The 12127-nt window shown below is 37.7% G+C and overlaps 2 protein-coding genes and 1 non-coding gene across 3 annotated transcripts in view; 1 reads left to right on the forward strand and 2 right to left on the reverse strand.

The window, feature by feature from the left end:
* The window catches only part of JMJD1C (jumonji domain containing 1C), a 314373-nt gene that overhangs the window by 298438 nt on the left and 3808 nt on the right, over nt 1-12127 (reverse strand). The window lies entirely within an intron of this gene.
* The window catches only part of REEP3 (receptor accessory protein 3), a 393590-nt gene that overhangs the window by 278802 nt on the left and 102661 nt on the right, over nt 1-12127 (forward strand). The gene's annotated exons all lie outside the window — the stretch shown is intronic.
* Nucleotides 8169-8241, reverse strand: TRNAG-UCC (transfer RNA glycine (anticodon UCC)). The gene has a single exon. It is a non-coding gene; the product is annotated as a tRNA-Gly (tRNA).

Genomic DNA, 12127 nt, shown 5'->3' on the forward strand with positions numbered 1-12127 from the left:
GCTTCTTCAACTACTGACCACCTCCTGGAAGCTGCTCAGGGTATGATCACTGGGTCTCTATCCCGGCCCCCATCTCTGGGATCTGGATCATACTGATGGACTAAGAAGTACCTAACTCCACAAGAGTTCACATGCTTGTGTCTCATAAGTGCTCTCTTTTCCCTTTTCTGCTTCCTTGCTAGTTCCACTTGAGCTGCTACAAGCCATACTCTACCATGACTTTCTAAAATGACCATAATATTATACCTGATTTTGGTTGGCACACACTCCATAAAATGCTATGGGCAGCTTGTGAACAAAAATTTTAATATCCATAATTTCCTGGTAGTCCAGTGGTTAGGACTCTGTGCTTTCACTGCCTAGGACCTGGGTTATATCCCTGTTTAGGGAACTAAGAGCCCGCAAGCCGCGTGGTGCGGCAAAAAAAAAAACTATTAATATGAATTGGAAGATTGGGATTGACATATATACACTAATATGTATAAAACAGATAACTAATAAGAACCTGCTGTATAAAAAATAAATAAATTAAATTAAATTAAAAAAGCCATACCCAAGGTATAAAGTCATTATTTACTTTTGTACTTTTTTAGCTAGAGTTAACCAATGAAAATCCTAAAGGATGTTATACAGCTGACTCACAACCGCCCCATCCCCAACTCTATGAATGAAACAACTTATGATTCACTTCCTTGGAATCTTTAGTATTATTTTTATTTCCTATATAATGACATTATCAAATCGTCAATAACTATGAACTCTTTCTCATTCCCCATTTTACTTGCTCTGGACACTTTTTCCGCTCTTCAAGCTAACACTAGCCCCTGTGAGTTTTAAAATGCAACTAGTTTGAATATTCTCATAATAATTAGTGTAGTCCGAAATATTCATGGACTAAGACTTAATGTAATGAAATAATACAAAATATTTCAATCAACATCTATTTTTAGGTGCTGGGAATATAACAAGTGCAAAACAGGACAATGTTCCTGCTCTAACAGACTTTACGTTCTAAGTAGAGGAGACAGAAAACAAGAACAGCAGCAGTGGTGAGTACTACTGTAGAGGACCGGAATAGGATGATGTAGGAGTGATTAGGTGACTATGTTAGATTGGGTGATCCATGAAGGAGGCTCCCTGGAATCTGAATGGCATTAAGAATCCAATACGGAGGGGAAAGTTGCTCATTTTGGAGTAGGGAACAATAAATACAAAGACCTTAAGACAGAAAGTAGGATGACATATTTATAGGAACAGAAAAAAGGCCAGTGGGGCTGAAGCTTAGGGGGCCAGGAGGAGAGTGACAGCAGATGAAGCTGGAAAGACAAGCAGGGGCCAGCTCACCCAGGGTTTTTAATCCAAGTGCAAGGAAAGTCATTGGAGGGGGTTTTAAGCTTTACAAAGTCCTATCATTTGTGTACTAAAATGGCCCCTCTGGTTGCTATGCAGGTTACAGACTATAGCAGGTGAAGAACAGAAATAGGAAGATCCAATAGAGGACTTGCAGTAGTCCAGCTGAGAGAGGTGGTAGAGAGAGAAAGGTACAGAGATTCAGAAGGTTAGGAAGTAGAACTGAGAGAACTTGGAGAAGACAGGTGAGGACAGGTGAGAAAAAAAAGAAATCAAGGATAAGTCCTACATTTTTCACTTGATGTACTGACTGGAGAGTGATGTAGTTTAGTGAGATGGGACAGCCTATGGAAATGTTGGTTTGGAGGGGGTCAAGTCAAGAGCAGAATTTTAGAGCTGGAAGAGATCTCATGGATCATTTAGTTCAACTACTTTATTCTAGAGAAGTAAAGTGACTCAAACTTGTTAATGCGACTTGCCAAAAATCACAAAGTACCAGTACATTCTGGAAGAGCCACTGCCTCGGTTTACCAAGAGTTCTTAATCTTTTTGTGTCATAAGCCCCTTTAGTAGTCTAATCAAACTTGGAATCAAAATAATGTTTTAGTTTTTTAAGAAATTTCTTAAGTATGGGATTACAAAAAAACCAATTGTATTGAAATACAGTTATCAAAACAGTAAAAGAAAATGTGATTTGGTAACACTATATGTGCTTCTTTATCAACTCATTCAATAATAAGACCTCAGAGCAGACCTAATAACTACCATAGTTTCAGAGTAACGACGTGTGGTGTAAGTAATATTTCAAGACACCTGCAACGATTTTAATGGGATATGAAAATATTTGTTATTTCTATTGACAAAAAGTTAAAAGTACTACAAATATTCCTGTCGTTTGTTTCCTACATTCATAGCTGAAGGATATGCTAACTTTCAGGAAAGGTGTAGTGGGGAAAAGTGCAATTTTTCACCTTCTAAGTTCACGGCCTCCTGAATTCTATCCAGGAACACCTAATTTGTAGACCCCAAGTTAAGAGCCTTTGGTTAAATCCCTGATCATTTTCCCCCCAGATTAACATAATAGCCTTGGGACTGATCACCCTGCCTCCAGTATTTCCTCAAATCCATCGCTCATCCTGATGAAGGATCACAAAGGCCCATCTAACAATACTCCCCTGCTTAAAGTCCTTGGAAGGGTTCCTCATAGCCTATAGATAGTATGGCACTGACAGACATACACTCCATGCTCCGCTTCTCTAATACAGTATTTCTACTTGATTTCCAGCATTGCACTGAACTTTCAAGACTCCCTGCCTGTGTTCTCTTCTCTCTTTTCTACTAGTATAAGACCCTACCAAAGTATCATCTTTCGAAGCATCTGAGTCCTTTCCCCCAAACAGAGCAATCTCTCCCTTTCCTATGAACTTCTTCAAAATCAATAAACGTTTTTGCCTGGCACATTACCCTGGGCCGTGGTTATCTGCAAATATTCTTTTTCCCATACATGACAGTACGCTTCTCCCAAATTCAGTGTTAAAAGGTGGTCTTGAATATTTGTGCTGGATTTTTACTAATCTAAAAATAATATCTCATATCCCCATCACAGTGTTCAGCTTATAAAGGGATTTCATACACCTTGTTTAATTCTCTTAATAATCCTATGAAGACAAGCAATCTAAAGGATTACCTTAATAACCCTATAAAAACAAGTAGTCTGGCTCTTTGGTGGGGCTAATGGCGGACTCCAGGAGGGCTCACGCCAACGAGTACTTCCCAGAACTTCTGCTGCCAGGGTCCTTGTCCCCGCAGTGAGACACAGCCACCCCCCGCCTCTGCAGGAGACCCTCCAACACTAGCAGGTGCAAAGACCTCCTGCCCCCTTCTTCAGACAGCAATGGAATCACACAGACTGAAAGTGAGGGGATGGAAAAAGATATTCCATGCAAATGGAAATCAAAAGGAAGCTGGAGTAGCAATTCTCATATCAGAAAAAATAGACTTTAAAATAAAGACTATTACAAGAGATGAAGAAGGACACTACATAATGATCAAGGGATCAATGCAAGAAGATATAACAATTGTAAATATTTATGCACGCAACATAGGAGCACCTCAATACATAAGGCAAATGGTAACAGCCATAAAAGGGGAAATCAACAGTAACAAAATCATAGTAGGAGACTTTTAACACTCCACTTTCACCAATGGACAGATCATCCAAAATGAAAATAAATAAGAAAACACAAACTTTAAATGATACACTAAACAAGATGGACTTAATTGATGTTTATAGGACATTCCATCCAAAAACAACAGAATACACTTTCTTCTCAACGGCTCATGGAACATTCTCCATGACAGACCATATCTTGGGTCACAAATCAAGCCTTGGTAAATTTAAGAAAATTGAAATCGTATCAAGTATCTTTTCTGACCACAACACTAGCCAGGACATGGAAGCAACCTAAGTGTCCATCGACAGATGAATGGATAAAGAAGATGTGGCACATATATACAATGGAATATTACTCAGCCATAAAAAGAAACAAGATTGAGTTATTTGTAGTGAGGTGGATGGACCTAGAGTCTGAAGTAGGTCAGAAAGAGAAAAACAAATACCATATGCTAACACATATATATAGAATCTAAAAAAAAAAAAAAAAAGGTTCTGAAGAACCTAGGGGCAGGACAGGAATAAAGACACAGACGTAGAGAATGGAATTGCGGACAAGGGGAGGGGGAAGTGTAAGCTGGGATGAAGTGAGAGAGTGGAATTGACATATATACCCTACCAAAGGTAAAACAGCTAGCTAGTGGGAAGCAGCCGCATGGCACAGGGAGATCAGCTCGGTGCTTTGTGACCACCTAGAGGGGTGGGATACGGAGGGTGGGAGGGAGACGGAGGGAGACGCAAGAAGGAAGAGATATGGGGATATATGTATACGTATAGCTGATTCACTTTGTTATAAAGCAGAAACTAACACACCATTGTAAAGCAATTATACACCAATAAAGATGTTAAAAAAACAACAACAAGCAGTCTGAAGTTTTACCTTTATTTTGCAGACGAGGAAACGGAAGTCCAGTGAGGTAAACTGACTTGCTCAGGTCTAATCATTTAACGAGCTAGAGCTGGGATCATAAAACCAGGCTCCTTAGTACAGTGCTTATCGTGAACTGAAGCCAATGTGCCAGGCCCAGGACAGGTGAATAAAAAGCATGAGAGCGCTGCCTTCAAGAAACTTTTCAACATAGTACCAATATGACCCTATTAGCAACAGTTTTTTTTTTTAATATAATAGTACAAGGCCATTGCTGTACACCTGAAACTAACACAACATTGTTAATCAACTATGCTCCAATATAAAATAAAAATTAAAAGAATAGTATAAGTCCTATAATAAAATTAATCATAAAGCTAAACATTCCTTAATGTTTAAAAATATAACCAGTTTTCTCTTTTTCTGTTAGAATTTTTAACATTATTCCTATTATTCTAGACCGGAGAAATGAAAGCTGCTTGTAAACACTAGTTAAATATTACACAATTAACTAGAGGTTATTATTTCCATCTCTAGAAAGAGAAACTAAAGTGATAGCTTAATATTTTAAAAGACTTTAAGAATGTACCAATTTAAAACTGTCAAATAAGAACTAAGAATTCTTGACATTATCCTGCTAATTCATATTTATTTTGATCAAGTTGCTGAAATTTTTAATGCGATTTTCACGTATTACAACATGGCTAAGTATTTTGCTTATCAATAGTTCTCTCTTGTGAAATTTGAGGCTTATAGAAAACTGGGTTTTTAAGAGGGTGCTGCATGAACAGTAAAGAACAAAATTCAACTCAGTTAAGCAAATATTTATTATTATATGTAAGGTTGGTAACGCACGATGAGATGTGTTAGACACAACTCCTGCTTTCAAGAAGCTTAAAACCTAGTAGGAAGGATGACAATCATAAACATATCTACAATTTTTAAAATATGATATTTATTATGCTTTAAATGTGATGCTTTACATATCACACACCTTAGATAAACCTTAACATAAGGAGCTGGAGCAAAAAAAGTTTTTCAAACATCCAAAATATCCTTATTTGGAATGAAAAATATATTGTATATACTACATGTGATGGATATTACATAGTGGTGGAAATCTATGAACTACAGTCACAAGTAACAACAGGATAAGTCTCAAAAATAGGATGCAGTAAAGAAGGGAAGGTGTTAGGGAAGGAGAGAAGGAAGAAAGGCCACAGAGTATCTGGAAGGAGTTGTGAAAGAAAGATGAAGAGCTTCTTCGAGTGATTTTTAGCAAGGGGTACATGATTTCTTAGAACCAGGAATAAAATATTTTTTTTAAAAAAAGGAGGGTGGTAAATTATATAAAGGAATTTCAAGGTAAGGTAAGGAGAACTGAAATTCAAAGAATTAAGGATTGACAAGTATTCCACTCAAGTCCTTCCAGGGTTAGGGTGGATGGGATTGGAGCTTGATCAGAGCAGAAGTTCACAAACTTGAGAGCCCGAAAGAATGGCTCTAATTATTTAACCATATAGTTAATTTTATATCTAATTATGTTGAGCTTGTTTAAAAAGATCCCTAGGCCATACCCAGAGATTCTGATTTAGTTGGTCTGGAATAGAAACTGGAACCTATTCTTTTAAGAACCATCATAGGTTTTGAACACAGGTTGCACAAACAATTTTGAGATATATACATTGGAGTCACTTTTGAAAACGTTAACAGAAAGAGGATGAAAATAAACCTTTTAAATACATACTTGATGGGCCCATACTCACACAGACTGAACTAAAAGGCCGGGGATAAATTCTTAGAACGGGGACTTAAAGGCCTGTCACCTACAAATATGTAAATATAACATACATATAAACATGTACTATTTCTCCCAAAAGAATTTCAATAGGGATTTAGGAGTACCACACACTCTCACCAATAGCTAAGCAATAATACTCTATCTGACACTTTGGCAATAAGAAAGAAAATTTTTATCTGGATTTTCCTAATAATCAGTGAAACTGAAAACATTTTCTCAGTATGACATGGAAAATTTGATTAACATGTGAATGTCCACAGCCCTCCTCCTTCCACTTCCTTCTTTCTTAAAAAGGAATGACTTGCTGATACTAAGTTGACCGACATAATAAAGGCAACAAGTTAAGAAATGTTGGGGGGAAGTGATCTTGTTAGCTGGGATCTGAGGAAAAAGCTTTAGAGTGTGACCTGTAAGAAGCCCCAGGGCAGTAAGAGAAATGGGGAGCAGAAAAGACCTTGCAAGAATAATCTGGTTTATGAATTAAATTCCCTTTAATGCTCTTTGAAGAAAAAATGGAACTCCTTTTTAATAACTTTTGGGGTTGAACTATGCTTCTTGAACAAGACCCAGTTCTGAATTTGGACCAAGTGTATTCGTAAATCAGTTAGGATTACAGTTTCTCCTGGCCATTTGCACCACTTTTATAAATTATGTGTTGATATTTGTGCATTTTTTTCTACCAAGATTTTTTTTTCATTAATAAGCTTCATTTTCTAGAGCAGTTTTCGGTTCACAAAAATTGAGGGGAGGGGCTTCCCTGGTGGCGCAGTGGTTGAGAGTCCGCCTGCCGATGCAGGGGACACGGGTTCATGCCCCAGTCCGGGAAGATCCCACATGCCGCGGAGCGGCTGGGCCCGTGAGCACTGGCCACTGAGTCTGCGCGTCCGGAGCCTGTGCTCCGCAACGGGAGAGGCCACAACAGTGAGAGGCCCGCGTACAGCAAAAAAAAAAAAAAAATTGAAGGTAAAGGACAAAGAGTTCCCATATACCTTCTGTCCCCACACACATAACAACCTCCCCACTATTAACATCCCCACCAGAGCGTTACATTTGTTAGAACTGATGAACCTACATTGACGTATCATTATCACCCAAAGTCCACAGATTACATTAGAATCCACTCTATTGTATATTGTATAGATTTGGACAAAAGTATAACGACATATTTATACCACTGTAACAACATACAGAATAGTTTCACTGCCCTAAAAATCCTCTGTCCTCTGCCTATTCATCTGCAAAGCTTTTAATTTTAATGAAGTCCAGCTTATCAATTATTTATTTCATGGATAATGCCTTTGGTGTTATACCTAAAAAAATCATTGCCATATTCAAGGCCACTTAAGTTTTCCCCTATGTTATCTTCTAGAAGTTTCAGAGTTTTGCATTTAGGTCTATGATACACTTTTAGTTAATTTTTATGGAAGGCCATAAGGTCTATGTCTAGATCCATCTTTGCACGTGGATGTCCAGTTGTACCAGCACTATTCGTTGACAAGAATATCTCTGCTCCAATGTATTTCCCTTTGCTTCTTTGTGTCAAAGTTCAGTTGACTATATTTGTATGCTTTTATTTCTGGGCTCTCTATTCTATTCCACTGATGTACTTGTCTATTCTTTCACCAATACCATACTGTCTTGATTAATGTAGCTTTATAGCAAGTCTTGAAGTCGGGTAGTGTCAGTTCTGACTTTATTTTTCTTCAATACTGAGTTGACTACTGAGTCTTTTGCCTCAGCATACAAACTTTAGAATCAGTTTGTCAATATCTACAAAATTACCTGCTGGAATTTTGATTTGGATTGCACTGAACCTACAGACCAAGTTGGGAAGAACTGACATCTTGACACTATTGAGTCTTCCTAACCATGAGCGTGGAATATCTCTCCACTTAGTCTTTGATTTCGTTCAGAGTTTTGGGGTTTTGTTTTTGTTTCTGTTTTTTTGCCACCCTGTGGGGCTTGCAGGATCTTAGTTCCCTGACCAGGGATTGAACCCGGGCCCCCAGCAGTGGAAGTGCAGAGTCCTAACCACTGGACCACCAGGGAATTAATCAGAGTTGTATTGTTTTCCTCAAATACATCTTAATTTTGTTAGGTTTATACCTAAGTTTTTCATCTGGGGGACACTAAAGTAAATGATATTGTGCTTTCAATTTCAAATTCTACTTGTTCACAGATAGCATATAGGAAAGCAATTAACTTTTTTATATTAATCTTGTATCCTGCAACTTTGCTATCATCACTTATAATCCAAGAATCTTTTTGTCAATTACTCCTGATGTTTTACACAATCATGTAGAAATAACACTGCAAACAAAGACAGTTTTATTTCTTCCCATTCAGTATAATTTTTTTCCCTTTTCTTATCTTATTGCATTAAGTTGGACTTCCAGTATGATGCTGAAAAGCAATGGTTAGAAGGGACACTCCTTTTTTATCCTTTCTTAGAATTTCTACCTCTCTGCTTACGCTGTCCATCTATGCTTGCATGTTGTCTAGTTTCCCCATTAAAACCCTTAGTATATTAATCATAGTTCTTCTTTAAATTCCTGGTCTGATAATTCCAACATTCCTTCCACATCTGACTCTGGTTCTGATGACTGCTCAGTCGCTTCACATGGATTTTTTGCCTTTTAGATGCCTTGTAATTTTTTGTTGAAAGGCAGACATGAAGCACTGGGTAAAAGGAACTGTGGTAAAGTAGTGGTATGGTGGGGAAGGGGGAGCATTCTATAGTCCTATGATTAGGTCTCAGTCTTCCAGTGACCCTAAACCTCTGGACTGTAAACTTCACCAATGCTTCTCAGTCCCCACCTCCCTTAGATGGGACAGGATGGCTGGAGGGGGCAGGAGTTATGTATTTCCCTTCCCCTACGTGTATGGCTAGAGGGGCTGAAATTGAGTTTTTCCCTCCTCCCCTCCCCCCGCCCCGGTGGAAGACTAGAGCTGGCTGGTGTGGGGTATTTCCCTTCTGCCAGTTAGGTTAGGCTCTGGTGAAAGAGCTTCTCTCCAGGGCATACTTTGTTAAGAAGAGCACATGCACTGGTATATTTCAAAATGGTTTCTTTTTCGTTTCCCTGCTTCTAGCAGGGGGAATTTTTCTTCAATGCTAACTGTGAAGATCGGGTAGAGCTCCTATGACTGGATTCTCTTGCAGTTTTTAACTCTCAGAGTTGTCCACCCTGAGCCTCCAGATTCAATTACCGTTTAGGTTTTCCTACGCTGGCACTGGTTCTTGCAGAGGTTTCCACTCCAATGAGTTGTGATTCTCCATATCTGCCTGTTTCTCAAATTTGGGAGACAGCAGTTTATCCTATGACCTATGACCTTACTTCTCTGAAGCATCTAAGAAGAATTGTTGATTTTTTAGTTTGTTCAGCTTTTTACTTGTTGTTAGAGTTGCAACTCCTAAGCTGCTTCTTACATCCCCGACTGGAAACCAGAGATTCTGAGTTTTGAGACACATTTTTAATTAATGCTTTTTTTAATGAGTGCTTTGTATATTAAGAATATTAACCTTTGTTGGGTTTTACGAATGTTTTTCCCCAATTTGTCATTTGTCTTGAAATCTTATTTTTATTGTTTTTTGAAGGCATAGGGGTTTTAAATTCTTATGCAATCAAGTCTATGAAATTTGCCTTTTTGGCTTCTGATTTTATGGCATGCTTTGAGAGGGCTTTCCATTATTATCATGATTTTATTACCTTCACGTTTTCTTTTTATACTTTCATGGTACTTTTAGTTTTTACATTTACAGTTCTTAACCATCCAGAACTACTTTTTCTTCAGATTTTATTAAATGGCTACCTGGCTACCATAAAATCATTTACTAAATAAATCTATCATGTCCCAACTGATGTAATATTCTACCTTTATCTTAGACTAAATACCTATATACAATTGGGTCTCGTTCTAGACTTTACTCTTGGCCAAAAAACAAAACAAAACAAAACCTGGCAACAGAGATACGCCTCTAAAGGAACTGGATAGCTGGAGACAGGTGATAAAAGAAGACTAACAGACTAACTTTTCATTGTTCACCCTTTTGAATTTTATTCCGGGTGCTTTCAACTACCACTCAAAAACATCAACAAAAATTGTTTAAAGTACTGCTTACTAGACATAACAGAATTATCAAATATTTCAGCTCTCTGTAAATGACATCATAACAACCCCCATATGCACCTGAACAATACCCGAAATCATAGATCTACCTTGATTTCAAAACTGGGAACTATGATTTAAATGAATAGTAAAAGTGCCTCAAATATGTCTAAATCCGTAATCATTGTAAGCAAAGCTGCTACCTCAAATGTATAAGAACCTCAGATATGTGTTCCCTAGATCCAGCCATCACAGACTATTTTGCTTTCTTCATGGAATGTTAGCTAATAACTATCAAATACTTAATTCACAATCTAATCTTTCACCTAGGGGCAGGACAGGAATAAAGACCCAGATGTAGAGAATGGACTTGAGGACACGGGGAGGGGGAAGGGTAGGCTGGGACAAAGTGAGAGAGTGGCATGGACTTACATATACTACTAAATGTAAAATGGATAGCTAGTGGGAAGCAGCCGCATGGCACAGGGAGATCAGCTCCGTGCTTTGTGACCACCTAGGGGGTGGGATAGGGAGGGTGGGAGGGAGACGCAAGAGGGAGGAGATATGAGGATATATGTATATGTATAGCTGATGTTATACAGCAGAAACCGACACACCATTGTAAAGCAATTATACTCCAACAAAGATGTTAAAAAAAAAAAGAATCTAATCTTTCTATTCTAATGCAATCCAATTACTTTATTTTCAATATTATTTCTTATAATTTGATTTCAATGTCATCTGCCAAATTTGACCTCTGTTGTAACCATAATACCATAAAGCAAACTGGCTAAGACAAAAAACATTCATCTGGCAGCAGATGGAAAAACAACAGGTTTTGTCTTTTAAGTCATTCTCTTTAAGATCCTCTCCCTCACACTATTTTCTAAACAACTATGAAAGGTAGACTCATTTAGTCATTTTAGCCTTTCTATAAATAAAAATATTTTCAAGCACTTGAAAATACTCCTCCAACAGAAACGTGCAGGTGACCTAGTATTTAGTTTCAATAGCATACTCATTAATTATATAGATTAGATACTATCTCTGTACCCTGTAATTCTCTCACTATCTGCTCTCCTAGATACTTTCCCACTCTCTTTTTTTTCCTAATAAATAAACTCCTTTAACATGTAGAAGACACATAATCCACATATCTCCCAGGAACTCTAAGTGAAAATGCAGAAAAGAAACCAATTCTTTTTAATAGTCTAATTACCCTTAGTTTTTAAAACCTCTTGCATTGGATCATCATAACATTATCATCCCCATTTAACAGGAAACAGATCGACCTGCCACATATCACATTACTGGCAATTAAAATAGGTGTCCTTTGCCCTAAATGTCCTTTGCCCTAAATATGCTGCATCCCACCATGATTAAACTCAATACCCAAAGAAAAGTCTTTGTAGAATACAATGACGGAAGTGCTCAAATGAATACTAGTAATATATGTTTTTTAAAAATCAATTAAGTTTTGTATTTAAAGAAACAATTTTCCATCTTGTAAACAAAAAATGATCTCAAGTACACCAAAAGAGACCACACTTTAAAAGGCAGCAGGTAATGTATTTCCTTTTCTCCCACTGTCTCCAGAGCCTTGTCTTACACCATGAAGCACTTACCTAATGGCCACGTACTACTAAATCTCAACTATACACCCACTACTAAAATCTGGGTACGTCCCATGTGAGACTTCTCCTCAGATGAAATTACTCTTTGTTTAGGCTAAGAGTTCTCAACCGTATCAGGCTTGATGCCCCCCTTTCATAAAATATTTTCTATCTTCTGCTTTATCACCCTGAAATGAAATTTAAAACAATCTCCC

Source organism: Orcinus orca, chromosome 14 (assembly GCF_937001465.1).
Source record: "Orcinus orca chromosome 14, mOrcOrc1.1, whole genome shotgun sequence".
Classification (NCBI taxonomy): Eukaryota; Metazoa; Chordata; class Mammalia; order Artiodactyla; family Delphinidae; genus Orcinus; species Orcinus orca.